This window comes from Siphateles boraxobius, unplaced genomic scaffold, assembly GCF_051911475.1.
Source record: "Siphateles boraxobius isolate OS27281-9 unplaced genomic scaffold, OSU_SipBor_1 221, whole genome shotgun sequence".
Classification (NCBI taxonomy): Eukaryota; Metazoa; Chordata; class Actinopteri; order Cypriniformes; family Leuciscidae; genus Siphateles; species Siphateles boraxobius.
Genome location: NW_027508835.1, coordinates 7,501 through 27,500, shown reverse-complemented (window position 1 = coordinate 27,500; position 20,000 = coordinate 7,501).

The window sequence follows — 20,000 nt, the reverse complement described above, 5'->3', positions numbered from 1 at the left end:
CTGATCCAGGGAACAGCACCGGGAAACACTCCACTGATCCAGGGAACAGCACTGGGAAACACTCAACTGATCCAGGGAACAGCACTGGGAAACACTCCACTGATCCAGGGAAGAGCATTGGGAAACACTCCACTGATCCAGGGAAGAGCACTGGGAAACACTCCGCTGATCCAGGGAAGAGCACTGGGAAACACTCCACTGATCCAGGGAAGAGCACTAAGAAAAACTCCACTGATCCAGGGAAGAGCATTGGGAAACACTCCACTGATCCAGGGAAGAGCACTGGGAAACACTCCGCTCTTCCAGGGAAGAACACTGGGAAACACTCCGCTGATCCAGGGAAGAGCACTGGGAAACACTCCACTGATCCAGGGAAGAGCACTAAGAAAAACTCCACTGATCCAGGGAACAGCACTGGGAAACACTCCACTTATCCAGGGAACAGAACTGGGAAACACTCCAATGATCCAGGGAGCAGCACTGGGAAACACTCCACTGATCCAGGGAAGAGCACTGGGAAACACTCCCCTGATCCAGGGAAGAGCACTGTGAAACACTCCACTGATCCAGGGAAGAGCACTGGGAAACACTCCGCTGATCCAGGGAAGAGCACTAAGAAAAACTCCACTGATCCAGGGAAGAGCACTGGGAAACACTCCACTGATCCAGGGAACAGCACTGTGAAACACTCCACTGATCCAGGGAACAGCACTGGGAAACACTCAACTGATCCAGGGAACAGCACTGGGAAACACTCCACTGATCCAGGGAAGAGCATTGGGAAACACTCCACTGATCCAGGGAAGAGCACTGGGAAACACTCCGCTGATCCAGGGAAGAGCACTGGGAAACACTCCACTGATCCAGGGAAGAGCACTAAGAAAAACTCCACTGATCCAGGGAAGAGCATTGGGAAACACTCCACTGATCCAGGGAAGAGCACTGGGAAACACTCCGCTGATCCAGGGAAGAACACTGGGAAACACTCCGCTGATCCAGGGAAGAGCACTGGGAAACACTCCACTGATCCAGGGAAGAGCACTAAGAAAAACTCCACTGATCCAGGGAACAGCACTGGGAAACACTCCACTGATCCAGGGAACAGAACTGGGAAACACACCAATGATCCAGGGAGCAGCACTGGGAAACACTCCACTGATCCAGGGAAGAGCACTGGGAAACACTCCACTGATCCCAGGAAGAGCACTGGGAAACACTCCGCTGATCCAGGGAAGAGCACTGGGAAACACTCCGCTGATCCAGGGAAGAGCACTAAGAAAAACTCCACTGATCCAGGGAAGAGCACTGGGAAACACTCCACTTATCCAGGGAACAGCACTGGGAAACACTCCACTGATCCAGGGAGCAGCACTGGGAAACACTCCAATGATCCAGGGAAGAGCACTGGGAAACACTCCACTGATCCAGGGAAGAGCACTAAGAAAAACTCCACTGATCCAGGGAACAGCACTGGGAAACACTCCACTGATCCAGGGAACAGCACTGGGAAACACTCCACTGATCCAGGGAGCAGCACTGGGAAACACTCCACTGATCCAGGGAGCAGCACTGGAAAACACTCCGCTGATCCAGGGAAGAGCACTGGGAAACACTCTGCTGATCCAGGGAACAGCACTGGGAAACACTCCACTGATCCAGGGAAGAGCACTGGGAAACACTCCACTGATCCAGGGAAGAGCACTGGGAAACACTCCACTGATCCAGGGAAGAGCACTGGGAAACACTCCACTGATCCAGGGAACAGCACTGGGAAACACTCCACTGATCCAGGGAGCAGCACTGGGAAACACTCCTCTGATCCAGGGAGCAGCACTGGAAAACACTCCACTGATCCAGGGAAGAGCACTGGGAAACACTCCACTGATCCAGGGAGCAGCACTGGGAAACACTCCGCTGATCCAGGGAAGAGCACTGGGAAACACTCCGCTGATCCAGGGAACAGCACTGGGAAACACTCCACTGATCCAGGGAAGAGCACTGGGAAACACTCCACTAATCCAGGGATGAGCATTGGGAAACACTCCACTGATCCAGGGAAGAGCACTGGGAAACATTCCACTGATCCATGGAACAGCACTGGGAAACACCCCACTGATCCAGGGAGCAGCACTGGGAAACACTCCACTGATCCAGGGAGCAGCACTGGGAAACACTCCACTGATCCAGGGAAGAGCAGTGGGAAACACTCCACTGATCCAGGGAACAGCACTGGGAAACACTCCACTGATCCAGGGAGCAGCACTGGGAAACACTCCTCTGATCCAGGGAAGAGCACTGGGAAACACTCCACTGATCCAGGGAACAGCCCTGGGAAACACTCCACTGATCCAGGGAAGACCACTGGGAAACACTCCACTAATCCAGGGACGAGCACTGGGAAACACTCCACTGATCCAGGGAGCAGCACTGGGAAACACTCCACTGATCCAGGGAAGAGCACTGGGAAACACTCCACTGATCCAGGGAGCATCACTGGGAAACACTCCGCTGATCCAGGGAAGAGCACTGGGAAACACTCCACTGATCCAGGGAAGAGCACTGGGAAACACTCAACTGATCCAGGGAAGACCACTGGGAAACACTCCACTGATCCAGGGAAGAGCATTGGGAAACACTCCAGTGATCCAGGGAGCAGCACGGGGAAAAACTCCACTGATCCAGGGAGCAGCACTGGGAAACACTCCGCTGATCCAGGGAAGAGCACTGGGAAACACTCCACTGATCCAGGGAAGACCACTGGGAAACACTACACTGATCCAGGGAAGAGCACTGGGAAACACTCCACTGATCCAGGGAGCAGCACTGGGAAACACTCCACTGATCCAGGGAAGAGCACTGGGAAACACTCCACTGATCCAGGTAGCATCACTGGGAAACACTCCGCTGATCCAGGGAAGAGTACTGGGAAACACTCCACTGATCCAGGGAAGAGCACTGGGAAACACTCCACTGATCCAGGGAACAGCACTGGGAAACACTCCACTGATCCAGGGAAGAGCACTGGGAAACACTCCACTGATCCAGGGAGCAGCACTGGGAAACACTCCACTGATCCAGGGAAGAGCACTGGGAAACACTCCACTGATCCAGGGAAAAGCAACGGGAAACACTCCACTGATCCAGGGAAGACCACTGGGAAACAAACCATTGATCCAAGGAAGAGCACTGGGAAATACTCCGCTGATCCAGGGAAGAGCACTGGGATACACACCACTGATCCAGGGAAGAGCACTGGGAAACACACCACTGATCCATGGAAAAGCACTGGTAAACACTCCACTGATCCAGGGAAAAGCAACGGGAAACACTCCGCTGATCCAGGGAAGACCACTGGGAAACAAACCATTGATCCAGGGAAGAGCACTGGGAAGTACACCGCTGATCCAGGGAAGAGCACTGGGAAACACACCACTGATCCAGGGAAGAGCACTGGGAAACACTCCGCTGATCCAGGGAAGACCACTTGGAAACACTCCACTGATCCAGGGAAGAGCACTGGGAAACACTCCACTGATCCAGGGAAGAGCACTGGGAAACACTCCGCTGATCCAGGAAAGAGCACTGGGAAACACTCCACTGATACAGGGAAGACCACTGGGAAACACTCCACTGATCCAGGGGAGAGCACTTGGAAACACTCCGCTGATCCAGGGAAGAGCACTGGGAAACACTCCACTGATCCGGGGAAGAGCAATGGGAAACACTCCGCTGATCCAGGGAAGAACACTGGGAAACACTCCACTGATCCAGGGAAGAGCACTGGGAAACACTCCAATGATCCAGGGAAGAACACTGGGAAACACTCCGCTGATTCAGGGAAGAGCACTGGGAAACACTCCACTGATACAGGGAAGACCACTGGGGAACACTCCGCTGATCCAGGGAAGACCAATTGGAAACATTCCACTGATCCAGGTAACAGCACTGGGAAACACTCCACTGATAAAGGGAAGAGCACTGGGAAACACACCAATGATACAGGGAAGACCACTGGGAAACACACCACTGATCCAGGGAAGAGCACTGGGAAACACTCCGCTGATCCATTTACATTTACATTTATTCATTTAGCTGACGCTTTTATCCAAAGCGACTTACAATTGCTATATATGTCAGAGGTCGCACGCCTCTGGAGCAACTAGGGGTTAAGTGTCTTGCTCAGGGACACATTGGTGTCTCACAGTGGATTCGAACCCGGGTCTCTCACACCAAAGGCATGTGTCTTATCCACTGCGCCATCACCACCCAGTGCTCTGTGCTCTGATCAAGGGAAGAGCACTGGGAAACACTCCACTGATCCAGGGAAGAGCACTGGGAAACACCCCGCTGATCCAGGGAAGACCACTGGGAAACACTCCACTGATCCAGGGAAGAGCACTGGGAAACACACTGCTGATCCAGGGAAGACCACTGGGAAACACTCCACTGATCCAGGGAAGAGCACTGGGAAACACTCCACTGATCCAGGGAAGACCACTGGGAAACACACCACTGATCCAGGGAAGAGCTCTGGGAAACACTCCACTGATCCAGGCAAGAGCACTGGGAAACACCCCGCTGATCCAGGGAAGAGCACTGGGAAACACTCCGCTCATCCAGGGAAGAGCACTAAGAAACACTCCACTGATCCAGGGAAGAGCACTGGGAAACACTCCACTGATCCAGGGAAGAGCACTGGGAAACACACCACTGATCCAGGGAAGAGCACTGGGAAACATTCCACTGATCCATGGAACAGCACTGGGAAACACTCCACTGATCCAGGGAGCAGCACTGGGAAACACTCCGCTGATCCAGGGAGCAGCACTGGGAAACACTCCACTGATCCAGGGAAGAGCAGTGGGAAACACTCCACTGATCCAGGGAACAGCACTGGGAAACACTCCACTGATCCAGGGAGCAGCACTGGGAAACACTCCTCTGATCCAGGGAAGAGCACTGGGAAACACTCCACTGATCCAGGGAACAGCCCTGGGAAACACTCCACTGATCCAGGGAAGACCACTGGGAAAAACTCCACTAATCCAGGGACGAGCACTGGGAAACACTCCACTGATCCAGGGAGCAGCACTGGGAAACACTCCACTGATCCAGGGAAGAGCACTGGGAAACACTCCACTGATCCAGGGAGCATCACTGGGAAACACTCCGCTGATCCAGGGAAGAGCACTGGGAAACACTCCACTGATCCAGGGAAGAGCACTGGGAACACTCAACTGATCCAGGGAAGACCACTGGGAAACACTCCACTGATCCAGGGAAGAGCATTGGGAAACACTCCAGTGATCCAGGGAGCAGCACGGGGAAAAACTCCACTGATCCAGGGAGCAGCACTGGGAAACACTCCGCTGATCCAGGGAAGAGCACTGGGAAACACTCCACTGATCCAGGGAAGACCACTGGGAAACACTACACTGATCCAGGGAAGAGCACTGGGAAACACTCCACTGATCCAGGGAGCAGCACTGGGAAACACTCCACTGATCCAGGGAAGAGCACTGGGAAACACTCCACTGATCCAGGTAGCATCACTGGGAAACACACCGCTGATCCAGGGAAGAGTACTGGGAAACACTCCACTGATCCAGGGAAGAGCACTGGGAAACACTCCACTGATCCAGGGAACAGCACTGGGAAACACTCCACTGATCCAGGGAAGAGCACTGGGAAACACTCCACTGATCCAGGGAGCAGCACTGGGAAACACTCCACTGATCCAGGGAAGAGCACTGGGAAACACTCCACTGATCCAGGGAAAAGCAACGGGAAACACTCCACTGATCCAGGGAAGACCACTGGGAAACAAACCATTGATCCAAGGAAGAGCACTGGGAAATACTCCGCTGATCCAGGGAAGAGCACTGGGATACACACCACTGATCCAGGGAAGAGCACTGGGAAACACACCACTGATCCATGGAAAAGCACTGGTAAACACTCCACTGATCCAGGGAAAAGCAACGGGAAACACTCCGCTGATCCAGGGAAGACCACTGGGAAACAAACCATTGATCCAGGGAAGAGCACTGGGAAGTACACCGCTGATCCAGGGAAGAGCACTGGGAAACACACCACTGATCCAGGGAAGAGCACTGGGAAACACTCCGCTGATCCAGGGAAGACCACTTGGAAACACTCCACTGATCCAGGGAAGAGCACTGGGAAACACTCCACTGATCCAGGGAAGAGCACTGGGAAACACTCCGCTGATCCAGGAAAGAGCACTGGGAAACACTCCACTGATACAGGGAAGACCACTGGGAAACACTCCACTGATCCAGGGGAGAGCACTTGGAAACACTCCGCTGATCCAGGGAAGAGCACTGGGAAACACTCCACTGATCCGGGGAAGAGCAATGGGAAACACTCCAATGATCCAGGGAAGAACACTGGGAAACACTCCGCTGATTCAGGGAAGAGCACTGGGAAACACTCCACTGATACAGGGAAGACCACTGGGGAACACTCCGCTGATCCAGGGAAGACCAACTGGAAACATTCCACTGATCCAGGGAACAGCACTGGGAAACACTCCACTGATACAGGGAAGAGCACTGGGAAACACACCAATGATACAGGGAAGACCACTGGGAAACACACCACTGATCCAGGGAAGAGCACTGGGAAACACTCCACTGATCCATTTACATTTACATTTATTCATTTAGCTGACGCTTTTATCCAAAGCGACTTACAATTGCTATATATGTCAGAGGTCGCACGCCTCTGGAGCAACTAGGGGTTAAGTGTCTTGCTCAGGGACACATTGGTGTCTCACAGTGGATTCGAACCCGGGTCTCTCACACCAAAGGCATGTGTCTTATCCACTGCGCCATCACCACCCAGTGCTCTGTGCTCTGATCAAGGGAAGAGCACTGGGAAACACTCCACTGATCCAGGGAAGAGCACTGGGAAACACCCCGCTGATCCAGGGAAGACCACTGGGAAACACTCCACTGATCCAGGGAAGAGCACTGGGAAACACCCCGCTGATCCAGGGAAGACCACTGGGAAACACTCCACTGATCCAGGGAAGAGCACTGGGAAACACCCCGCTGATCCAGGGAAGACCACTGGGAAACAAACCATTGATCCAGGGAAGAGCACTGGGAAACACTCCACTGATCCAGGCAAGAGCACTGGGAAACACCCCGCTGATCCAGGGAAGAGCACTGGGAAACACTCCGCTCATCCAGGGAAGAGCACTAAGAAACACTCCACTGATCCAGGGAAGAGCACTGGGAAACACTCCACTGATCCAGGGAAGAGCACTGGGAAACACACCACTGATCCAGGGAAGAGCACTGGGAAACACTCCGCTGATCCAGGGAAGAGCACTGGGAAACAAACCATTGATCCAGGGAAGAGCACTGGGTAATACTCCGCTGATCCAGGGAAGACAACTGGGAAACACACCACTGATCCAGGGAAGAGCACTGGGAAACACACCACTGATCCAGGGAAGAGCACTGGGAAACACTCCACTGATCCAGGGAAGAGCACTGGGAAACACACCACTGATCCAGGGAAGAGCACTGGGAAACACTCCACTGATCCAGGGAACAGCACTGGGAAACACTCCACTGATCCAGGGAAGACCACTGGGAAACACACCATTGATCCAGGGAAGAGCACTGGGAAACACTCCGCTGATCCAGGGAAGAGCACTGGGAAACCGTCCACTGATCCAGGGAAGAGCACTGGGAAACACACCACTGATCCAGAGGGAATAGCACTGGGAAACACTCCGCTGATCCAGGGAAGACCACTGGGAAACACTCCACTGATCCAGGGAAGAGCACTGGGAAACACTCCACTGATCCAGGGAAGAGCACTTGGAAACACTCCACTGATCCAGGGAAGAGCACTGGGAAACACTCCGCTGATACAGGAAGACCACTTGGAAACACTCCACTGATCCAGGGAAGAGCACTGGGAAAAACACCACTGATCCAGGGAAGAGCACTGGGAAACACACCACTGATCCAGGGAAGAGCACTGGGAAACACTCCACTGATCCAGGGAAGAGCACTGGGAAACACACCACTGATCCAGGGAAGAGCACTGGGAAACACTCCACTGATCCAGGGAAGAGCACTGGGAAACACTCCACTGATCCAGGGAAGAGCACTGGGAAACACTCCACTGATCCAGGGAACAGCACTGGGAAACACTCCACTGATACAGGGAGCAGCACTGGGAAACACTCCGCTGATCCAGGGAAGAGCACTGGGAAACACTCCGCTGATCCAGGGAACAGCACTGGGAAACACTCCACTGATCCAGGGAAGAGCACTGGGAAACACTCCACTGATCCAGGGAACAGCACTTGGAAACACTCCACTGATCCAGGGAGCAGCACTGGGAAACACTCCGCTGATCCAGGGAGTAGCACTGGGAAACACTCCACTGATCCAGGGAAGAGCAGTGGGAAACACTCCACTGATCCAGGGAACAGCACTGGGAAACACTCCACTGATCCAGGGAAGAGCACTGGGAAACACTCCGGTGATCCAGGGAAGACCACTTGGAAACACTCCAATGATCAAGGGAAGAGCACTGGGAAACACTCCACTGATACAGGGAAGAGCACTGGGAAACACTCCGCTGATCCAGGGAAGAGCACTGGGAAACACTCCACTGATACAGGGAAGACCACTGGGAAACACTCCACTGATCCAGGGGAGACCACTTGGAAACACTCCACTGATCCAGGGAAGAGCACTGGGAAACACTCCACTGATCCAGTGGAAACACTCCACTGATCCAGGGAAGACCACTGGGAAACACACCACTGATCCAGGGAAGACCACTTGGAAACACTCCACTGATCCAGGGAAGAGCACTGGGAAACACTCCACTGATACAGGGAAGACCACTGGGAAACACACCACTGATCCAGGGAAGAGCACTGGGAAACACTCCGCTGATCCAGGGAAGAGCACTGGGAAACACTCCACTGATACAGGGAAGACCACTGGGAAACACTCCACTGATCCAGGGGAGAGCACTTGGAAACACTCCGCTGATCCAGGGAAGAGCACTGGGAAACACTCCACTGATCCGGGGAAGAGCAATGGGAAACACTCCACTGATCCAGGGAAGAGCACTGGGAAACACTCCACTGATACAGGGAAGACCACTGAGAAACACTCCGCTGATTCAGGGAAGGGCACTGGGAAACACTCCACTGATACAGGGAAGACCACTGGGAAACACTCCGCTGATCCAGGGAAGACCAATTGGAAACACTCCACTGATCCACGGAACAGCACTGGGAAACACTCCACTGATACAGGGAAGAGCACTGGGAAACACACCAATGATCCAGGGAAGAGCACTGGGAAACACTCCACTGATCCAGGGAAGAGCACTGGGAAACACTCCACTGATCCAGGGAAGACCACTGGGAAACACACCACTGATCCAGGGAAGAGCACTGGGAAACACTCCACTGATCCAGGGAAGAGCACTGGGAAACACTCCACTGATCCAGGGAAGAGCACTGGGAAACACCCCGCTGATCCAGGGAAGACCACTGGGAAACACTCCACTGATCCAGGGAAGAGCACTGGGAAACACTCCAATGATCCAGGGAAGAACACTGGGAAACACTCCGCTGATTCAGGGAAGAGCACTGGGAAACACTCCACTGATACAGGGAAGACCACTGGGGAACACTCCGCTGATCCAGGGAAGACCAATTGGAAACATTCCACTGATCCAGGGAACAGCACTGGGAAACACTCCACTGATACAGGGAAGAGCACTGGGAAACACACCAATGATACAGGGAAGACCACTGGGAAACACACCACTGATCCCGGGAAGAGCACTGGGAAACACTCCGCTGATCCATTTACATTTACATTTATTCATTTAGTTGACGCTTTTATCCAAAGCGACTTACAATTGCTATATATGTCAGAGGTCGCACGCCTCTGGAGCAACTAGGGGTTAAGTGTCTTGCTCAGGGACACATTGGTGTCTCACAGTGGATTCGAACCCGGGTCTCTCACACCAAAGGCATGTGTCTTATCCACTGCGCCATCACCACCCAGTGCTCTGTGCTCTGATCAAGGGAAGAGCACTGGGAAACACTCCACTGATCCAGGGAAGAGCACTGGGAAAGACCCCGCTGATCCAGAGAAGACCACTGGGAAACACTCCACTGATCCAGGGAAGAGCACTGGGAAACACCCCGCTGATCCAGGGAAGACCACTGGGAAACACTCCACTGATCCAGGGAAGAGCACTGGGAAACACCCCGCTGATCCAGGGAAGACCACTGGGAAACAAACCATTGATCCAGGGAAGAGCACTGGGAAACACTCCACTGATCCAGGCAAGAGCACTGGGAAACACCCCGCTGATCCAGGGAAGAGCACTGGGAAACACTCCGCTCATCCAGGGAAGAGCACTAAGAAACACTCCACTGATCCAGGGAAGAGCACTGGGAAACACTCCACTGATCCAGGGAAGAGCACTGGGAAACACACCACTGATCCAGGGAAGAGCACTGGGAAACACTCCGCTGATCCAGGGAAGAGCACTGGGAAACAAACCATTGATCCAGGGAAGAGCACTGGGTAATACTCCGCTGATCCAGGGAAGACAACTGGGAAACACACCACTGATCCAGGGAAGAGCACTGGGAAACACACCACTGATCCAGGGAAGAGCACTGGGAAACACTCCACTGATCCAGGGAAGAGCACTGGGAAACACACCACTGATCCAGGGAAGAGCACTGGGAAACACTCCACTGATCCAGGGAAGAGCACTGGGAAACACTCCACTGATCCAGGGAAGACCACTGGGAAACACACCATTGATCCAGGGAAGAGCACTGGGAAACACTCCGCTGATCCAGGGAAGAGCACTGGGAAACCGTCCACTGATCCAGGGAAGAGCACTGGGAAACACACCACTGATCCAGAGGGAATAGCACTGGGAAACACTCCGCTGATCCAGGGAAGACCACTGGGAAACACTCCACTGATCCAGGGAAGAGCACTGGGAAACACTCCACTGATCCAGGGAAGAGCACTTGGAAACACTCCACTGATCCAGGGAAGAGCACTGGGAAACACTCCGCTGATACAGGAAGACCACTTGGAAACACTCCACTGATCCAGGGAAGAGCACTGGGAAAAACACCACTGATCCAGGGAAGAGCACTGGGAAACACACCACTGATCCAGGGAAGAGCACTGGGAAACACTCCACTGATCCAGGGAAGAGCACTGGGAAACACACCACTGATCCAGGGAAGAGCACTGGGAAACACTCCACTGATCCAGGGAAGAGCACTGGGAAACACTCCACTGATCCAGGGAAGAGCACTGGGAAACACTCCACTGATCCAGGGAACAGCACTGGGAAACACTCCACTGATACAGGGAGCAGCACTGGGAAACACTCCGCTGATCCAGGGAAGAGCACTGGGAAACACTCCGCTGATCCAGGGAACAGCACTGGGAAACACTCCACTGATCCAGGGAAGAGCACTGGGAAACACTCCACTGATCCAGGGAACAGCACTTGGAAACACTCCACTGATCCAGGGAGCAGCACTGGGAAACACTCCGCTGATCCAGGGAGTAGCACTGGGAAACACTCCACTGATCCAGGGAAGAGCAGTGGGAAACACTCCACTGATCCAGGGAACAGCACTGGGAAACACTCCACTGATGCAGGGAAGAGCACTGGGAAACACTCCGGTGATCCAGGGAAGACCACTTGGAAACACTCCAATGATCAAGGGAAGAGCACTAGGAAACACTCCACTGATACAGGGAAGACCACTTGGAAACAGTCCACTGATCCAGGGAAGAGCACTGGGAAACACTCCACTGATACAGGGAAGACCACTTGGAAACATTCCACTGATCCAGGGAAGACCACTGGGAAACACACCACTGATCCAGGGAAGAGCACTGGGAAACACTCCACTGATCCAGGGAAGAGCACTGGGAAACACACCAATGATCCAGGGAAGAGCACTGGGAAACACTCCACTGATCCAGGGAAGAGCACTGGGAAACACTCCACTGATCCAGGGAAGAGCACTGGGATACACACCACTGATCCAGGGAGCAGCACTGGGAAACACACCAATGATCCAGGGAAGAGCACTGGGAAACACACCAATGATCCAGGGAAGAGCACTGGGAAACACTCCACTGATCCAGGGAAGAGCACTGGGAAACACTCCACTGATCCAGGGAAGAGCACTGGGAAACACTCCACTGATCCAGGGAGCAGCACTGGGAAACACACCAATGATCCAGGGAAGAGCACTGGGAAACACACCAATGATCCAGGGAAGAGCACTGGGAAACACTCCACTGATCCAGGGAAGAGCACTGGGAAACACTCCACTGATCCAGGGAAGAGCACTGGGAAACACTCCACTGATCCAGGGAAGACCACTGGGAAACACACCACTGATCCAGGGAAGAGCACTGGGAAACACTCCACTGATCCAGGGAAGAGCACTGGGAAACACTCCACTGATCCAGGGAAGAGCACTGGGAAACACCCCGCTGATCCAGGGAAGATCACTGGGAAACACTCCACTGATCCAGGGAAGAGCACTGGGAAACACTCCGCTGATCCAGGGAAGAGCACTGGGAAACACCCCGCTGATCCAGGGAAGAGCACTGGGAAACACACCACTGATCCAGGGAAGAGCACTGGGAAACACTCCACTGATCCAGGGAAGAGCACTTGGAAACACTCCACTGATCCAGGGAAGAGCACTGGGAAACACCCCGCTGATCCAGGGAAGAGCACTGGGAAACACCCCGCTGATCCAGGGAAGACCACTGGGAAACACTCCACTGATCCAGGGAAGACCACTGGGAAACACACCACTGATCCAGGGAAGAGCACTGGGAAACACTCCACTGATCCAGGGAAGAGCACTGGGAAACACACCAATGATCCAGGGAAGAGCACTGGGAAACACTCCACTGATCCAGGGAAGACCACTGGGAAACACTCCACTGATCCAGGGAAGACCACTGGGAAACACACCACTGATCCTAGGAAAGAGCACTGGGAAACACTCCACTGATCCAGGGAAGAGCACTGGGAAACACTCCACTGATCCAGGGAAGAGCACTGGGAAACACCCCGCTGATCCAGGGAAGACCACTGGGAAACACCCTGCTGATCCAGGGAAGACCACTGGGAAACACTCCACTGATCCAGGGAAGACCACTGGGAAACACACCACTGATCCAGGGAAGAGCACTGGGAAACACTCCAGCGTCAGTCTTCACTTCTCCACTAAACAAATTGTGCACATGAATAAATGAGCCCTACGGGCTTCCATCTAATCCGTGTCTGCTGCTTTTTGTTCCTCTGCCTGGCTCACTACAATACAACACATTTCATTTCTAACAGCTTGGCATATGCATTTTAACATTAAAAAAATAAAAGTCTTTATCATGGTCACTGGTTCATGACCACACCTGAGCTGACAGTAGAACATGCAAATCAACTCTAAAGGATTTACAGGACAAAACACCATTTCAGGGTGGAAAAATCATACTTTTTTGTTCATAATTTGATTTGTTATTATATTAATGGTCTTTAAATGACACAACTGAAAAAAGAATTGTAAGTAAAAGTATTTGTGTCTCCCAGATGCATGTCACTTTTCTCTCAGTCTATGTGTGAGTAATATCATTAAATAAAATGAAAATACTTATTCATTGATTTTGTTTAATAATACAAAAAGTACATTAAACAGGATTTGAACTCCAGCACTCATAACAATCAAAGAGTAGAAAAGGACAACACTGTTCTGTAATTGTTCTGATAATTTTGTACATATTTGTAATTGTAATGTAATCATCCATCACCCAGGAGAACGATGATGCTGAGCTGATCAGTCTGAAACAAGATGTTTTGGCATTCAACAGCAAGTGTATCAGCTCAAGACATGAAATTACAATAATTACCACTATTATTATCAATATTATTATTATTAATATTATAGTCATCATGGCCATGCAACATATTATTATTTGACATCACAACGGTCCATCTGGTATGACTCTCCCTATTAATTTCCAAAACAACATGATGCCGGTGATTGTTGCTCCTGCACAGTATTTTCTAATGACAGCTCGAGTGCATCAGGGCTCTTTAAAACACGTGTGTGTGTGTGTGTGTGTGTGTGTGTGTGTGTGTGTGTGTGTGTGTGTCTACATGTCTTGAGTGAGACAGTGATCACGTCTCTCTCTCTCTCTCTCTCTCTTTCTCTCTCACACACACACACACACACACACACACACACACACACACACACACACACACACACACACACACACACGCTCACACACACACGCACACACACACACACACACATACACACACACACACACACACACACACACACACACACACACACACACACACACACACACACACACACACACACACACACTGCCCCTAAACCTACACATCACATCACACACACACACACACACACACACACACACACACACACACACACACACACACACACACACACACACACACACACACACACACACACACACACACACTAATACACACACAGACACACACTTACTCAGCTATATTATATAAATGGGGACATTCCATAGTTCCATAGACTTCTATTGTTATTTTGTATAGCTAGTTAAAAAAAAACAATAACTTAACCCTAAACAACACACTAACCCTAATTTTATAAGTTTGAGCTTACTTCTGAGAACAGATTTGCCCCCTAATATATGGTTAAGTAGGTACACACACACACACACACACACACACACACACACAATTTCTACTTGAAATTAATCTACATTGTAGATTTCAAAACAGCAGATAAATGTGGGAAAATTATATACATTTTTGAGATAAATAGAGCAACAAAAAAAGCCGTAAAGAAAAGGAGTGCGGCACCCATCCCTGGTCTCCGCCAGCACTCGCACAACATCACACACAATAATGAACGCTGTAGTCGATCGGCACGTCGAGTGGCGCTGCAACACAACACCGCTTCAGTTGGCAGCATTAGTAAAAGCACACGGAGATTTGACTTTCTCCACGGGCCAGTTCAACCCTTCGCCAGGCTGATAATGGGCTCCTATCAGGTTTAATGATCCTCAGCTTGGACGAACAGACAACAGCAGCGGGGGGGTGGGGGGTTCCAGGGCATCGGGAATCCTACAGCAAGCATATTGTCATTAAATATTTTTTTTTCCGAACACTCCCTTGTTCATGGCATAAATGCCGCCGTGAGAGTGATCATAATTGGCTCTGAACACATGTGTAATTGCCTTCAGCTGGCGTTCTTTTACAGTTGACATTGTTCTGTGGCGATGAGGTGACTGGCCATTTGAATAAGCAGCTTGTTTGGCGACGGCAGGCGTAATTGAAATGTCCTACGTGTGTGAACAGAAGATTACATTAAGACCCCCTGATAATCACCTGACAGGGGAATAATTGAGTCTGCAATCTGCCACAGCGTCCTCGAGAGCCCGGGAGGATGAGTCGAGTTACCGGCCGGCACTCTTGGCTGACGCCGAGCAAAAGTGCCAACCATGCATTCCTGAGCATCAAGCCCTCCGTCTGTCTGTGTGTGTGTGTGTGTGTGTGTGTGTGTGTGTGGCTTCGAGAGGGTCACTTCTCCACAGAGCTAACAGATGGGCACTTATAACCATCTTCATTGTCATGCTTAGGTTACTGAGGTTGTGATCATTATTTCCCATAAGGGTTTGTCCTTTTTACAGTTTCTTTTAATTGCAAATCTTTTATTTTAAAATTCTAAAAGAGCTCTGCTGTTATTTACACACACTGTTTTCTACATCAGGGTGTAAGAAAGTGTACATGTATGACAATGTGTGCAATAATAATAAACGAGGAAAGTATTTATTTAGTAAATAAATGGATCTCATATACATACAACTTAAACTTAAGATAATTTGAATTTATCACTTGCTGCCTAATTACAGTAACTTTATAATATGCAATTATTGATCTGAAACAAATCTCCCCTCTGCTCAGAAAACAGCAGCTACTTACTTTGTGTTAAATCATTAATATAGTAATGATTTTTCCAGAACACTCTCAATTAAGAGCAAATGTGAAAATGTACCCATGGGACTTTGAAGCCAAGCTATTAAATGTGTTATGTTCCAAACGTGTGCTCCTAATGTTTCAGCTGCGGTGTAGAGCTGTATGAAAATGTTGAACAATCGGGGAGTGTGTTTGTCGAGTGTTTTTATTTCTAGTGTTCTCTAGTAAACTCAGATTTCAGGAGTATACACTCCACATCTCTGTCAGTCATTGTTACAAAATAAAATGCAAACAACAAATGCAGCTCTGCCTCTTATATGTATTCAGAGACGCAGAGCTATAATAATAATAATAATCAGGTCTAGACATTAACTTTTCTGCTCACCAGCCACTGTGGCTAGTGGTTTTCCAAAGTTACTAGCCACCCAGCATTTTCACTGGCCACAAATTTGACATCAATACCATATGGGAAAAACTACTATATAGATATTTTTAACATTATCTCATAATTTGGTAGCCGGTATATTAGGCTATTGTCGCTTTAAGACCTGATGCACGGACCCATTATACTGTTTTATATAGCCAATATACTTGTCTTTATGTGCACGCACTTTGGGTGTGTGCAAAAAATCTGCGGGAATGAGTAAAATTATGCTCAGTACGAAATTCAAGCCCTGTACCACCATTAATGTTCATCTGGAGCAAATGAAACGAGTGAGTAAAGGGTTTGTGTGTCAACTCGCTGTCGGAGAGAGTAGAGAGCGAGAACGCGCAGCTGGTATCTTGTGTATTTAGGCTATGTTTATACGGAAACGGATAGTGGCGTTGCGTTATCACTTTTTATTCTGTGTTTAGACGAGCGTTATGGGGGGGAAATCCTCGTGCATATGGTGACGCAAAAGTGTGTGAAATTCGATGTAGTACGCACTCCAGGCGGCTAGGGGGCGATGTGGAGCACTGCCACACAACAACACCAAGGGTGCTTCTCAATATCCCTCCTCGTCTCCTCGCTCCTCTGTCCTCCATCCTATGACCCGGGAACCAATCAAGCACAGCCATCTTGAAGGAGCACCGCGAGGAGTCAAGGATCGAGGAGTGAGGAGGCTAGGGGGCAATGTGGAGCACTGCCACACAACAACACCAAGTCCGCACGCCTGCGTACAACCTTCCTTCTACTTCTCTCCCTAGCAGCGCAAAATCAAAGCATGGCGAAGCGAACAGCAAAAAGACTCTTGTACGTTAATCAGAGCTGCTAGGACAACTTGAAGGTCCGACGTATGGAAATAATATTTTCCTGTACTGGCGCATGCCTGTGACGTAAACGCGTATGCGATGAGAGCCACCGTGAGCAGATTTGCGTTTTTCACCCTTTAGACGGGAACGCGACGGTGGAGCGTTTTTAAGATTTCCACTCTGGAGAGTAGGTTTCACTTTTTTGCGTTTTTAAGCCCCAAAAACGTCGTCGCAGGGTAAACAAAAGGCACATATGATAAAATATTTTTACTTTTTCACCCGCGAGCGTTCTCGTGTAAACAGGGCCTTATTCTGCGGAAGTGTTTCAGATATTTGAGTATCGATATAGTATATTTAAAAATCTATATTTTTGACAACACTATATTGCACTTTGCTTATTATTTCGGATGCCTTTTTAAAAGACTACAATTAAAAAATTTCCACCAGCACTTGGCGGGTTGGCGGGTGTTAATGTCAAGCCCTGATAATAATAATAATAAACTTAAATTACCCATGATTTAGGAATTAAGGAATGGCAGTGGCATAGCGATGAATAGTGTAAATAGCATCAAAAAGTATTTTCTTTACATTAAATAGTAAATAGTTGTGTCAAAGTCTGTTGACGTAGAGATGAAAGTCAAGTCAAGTCACCTTTATTTATATAGCGCTTTTTACAATACAGATTGTATCAAAGCAGCTTTACAGTGATAACATGAAAATAATACAACAAAGTTTGTTTCTAGAAGAAAGTTGCATCATCTTTCACCTTACATAAGGCAGATCAATAATATTGTTGAATATTAAATGCCCCCAACTAAGCAAGCCAAAAGCCAAAGGCGACAAGGGCGAAGAAAGGCGAAAGTGAAGGAACCAAAACTCCATCAGTAACAGAATGGAGAAAAAAACCTTGTGAGGACCCAGACTCAGTCGCTCAGTCCTCCTCTGGCCAGCGAACAAACAGTGTATGATTATGATTCAGGGAGTATTATAGGTCAGAAGTCAGATTGGATAAGAACTTTCACAATATTTATCCAGTTCAACTGGTTGGGGGTCGGAGTCATCACGCTGGTATGGAGACGAGTTTGTTGAGGATCAGTGCTGATGGCTGTGAAGGCTGGCACTTCAGGGATGCGTTGTGGTCGTGCCTAGGCGCAGGTCCACCATCTGATCTGGATACGGCCCGGATCCGGCTGACTTCAGTACACCTCGGAATAGACAGAAAGACTAACATTAGCGTAGATGCCATTCTTCTTGTGATGTAGTGAGTACATCTGGTGTTATAGGAAGTGTCACCGGTTCCGGCTGACCTAATCTATGCAGCCTAATAATCATTTAACTGATTTGAATAATAGAAATGTATAATGTTCTATTGAATGCCAGGTAAAAGAGATGGGTTTTTAGTCTAGATTTAAACTGACAGACTGTCTCTGCTTCCCAGACAATGTTAGGAAGACTGTTCCTAAGTTTTGGTGCTAAAAAAGAAAAGGATCTACCGCCAGCAGTCGATTTAGATATTCTAGGTATTATCAAGTGGCCAGAGTTTTGAGATCGCAATAGACGTGAAGGACTATAATGCGTTAAGAGCTCGCTCAAGTACTGGGGAGCTAAATCATTTAGTGCTTTGTAATTAGTCAGCAATATTTTCTGAAATTTATACGATGTATAATAGGGAGCCAATGCAGTGTTTGCAGAACCGGGCTAATATGCTTGTACTTCCTGGTTCTGGTAAGAACTCTAGCGGCTGCGTTTTGGACCAGCTGTAGTTTATTTATTAAGCGTGCAGGGCAACCACCCAGTAGATCATTACAATAATCTAGCTTTGAGGTCATGAACGCATTAACTAACTGTTCTTCAATTTCATTGAAAGCATATGTCTTATTTTAGATATATTTTTAAGATGGAAGAATACTGAAACAAAGCAGTATCTAATTGCAGTAGAGTTGTTTCAGGTTCCGAATGTAATCATGGTTCCCTGAGAAGGTGAACAAGACACTGCGTCTTGGATTGACACTATGGGGAACAAATGGCCCAGCTGTGATAGCCTCTTTCCGCTTGACACAGCTATTTTAGGGAATTATCGTCACAGGGGGAAAAAAATCTGCAGGTCTATTTAATCACCCCAAGACAATAAGGGGAGAGTTCTCACACCTTGCTTGCACTCTTCCCAGAATCCAGGCAGATTCCCATCACTTTATTAAGAAAGTGCAGAATAACAAGAAGAATGATTTATTTAAGCATTGTCCCTCTGCTTGTTAGGGATTAAAAAGGGGAGCAAGGGACCCTACTTTAATAAACAGTCTGGGATCAAAGACATCATCAAAGATAGTTGGATAGTTACTCAACCCTATGTCCAAAAGGAGCCTGCGATGTTGATAAAAAAAAAAAAAAAACACCTCAGCGGCTAGCATGTCTAATGTTGTGGCTACAAAGGAGGAGCCTCAACTCAAGAGAGGCTCAAACCCAAGGGAGCCACAATGGAGACTAGCTTTACTTCAAGACCTCTAGGGTCTAGGGTAGGCATCTTAAACCCTGCTTTAGGTATAAAATTCCTCTAGGACCTGCAGTAGCCAACACCTAGTTTTTTTTTGTTTGTTTAACTAGTGCTGGCTGAAGTAAGTGACAGATAACAAGTAGGGATGCCTTCCTTAACTTGTTAGCGCAGCCATATTACAAATTTAACGCAAGCT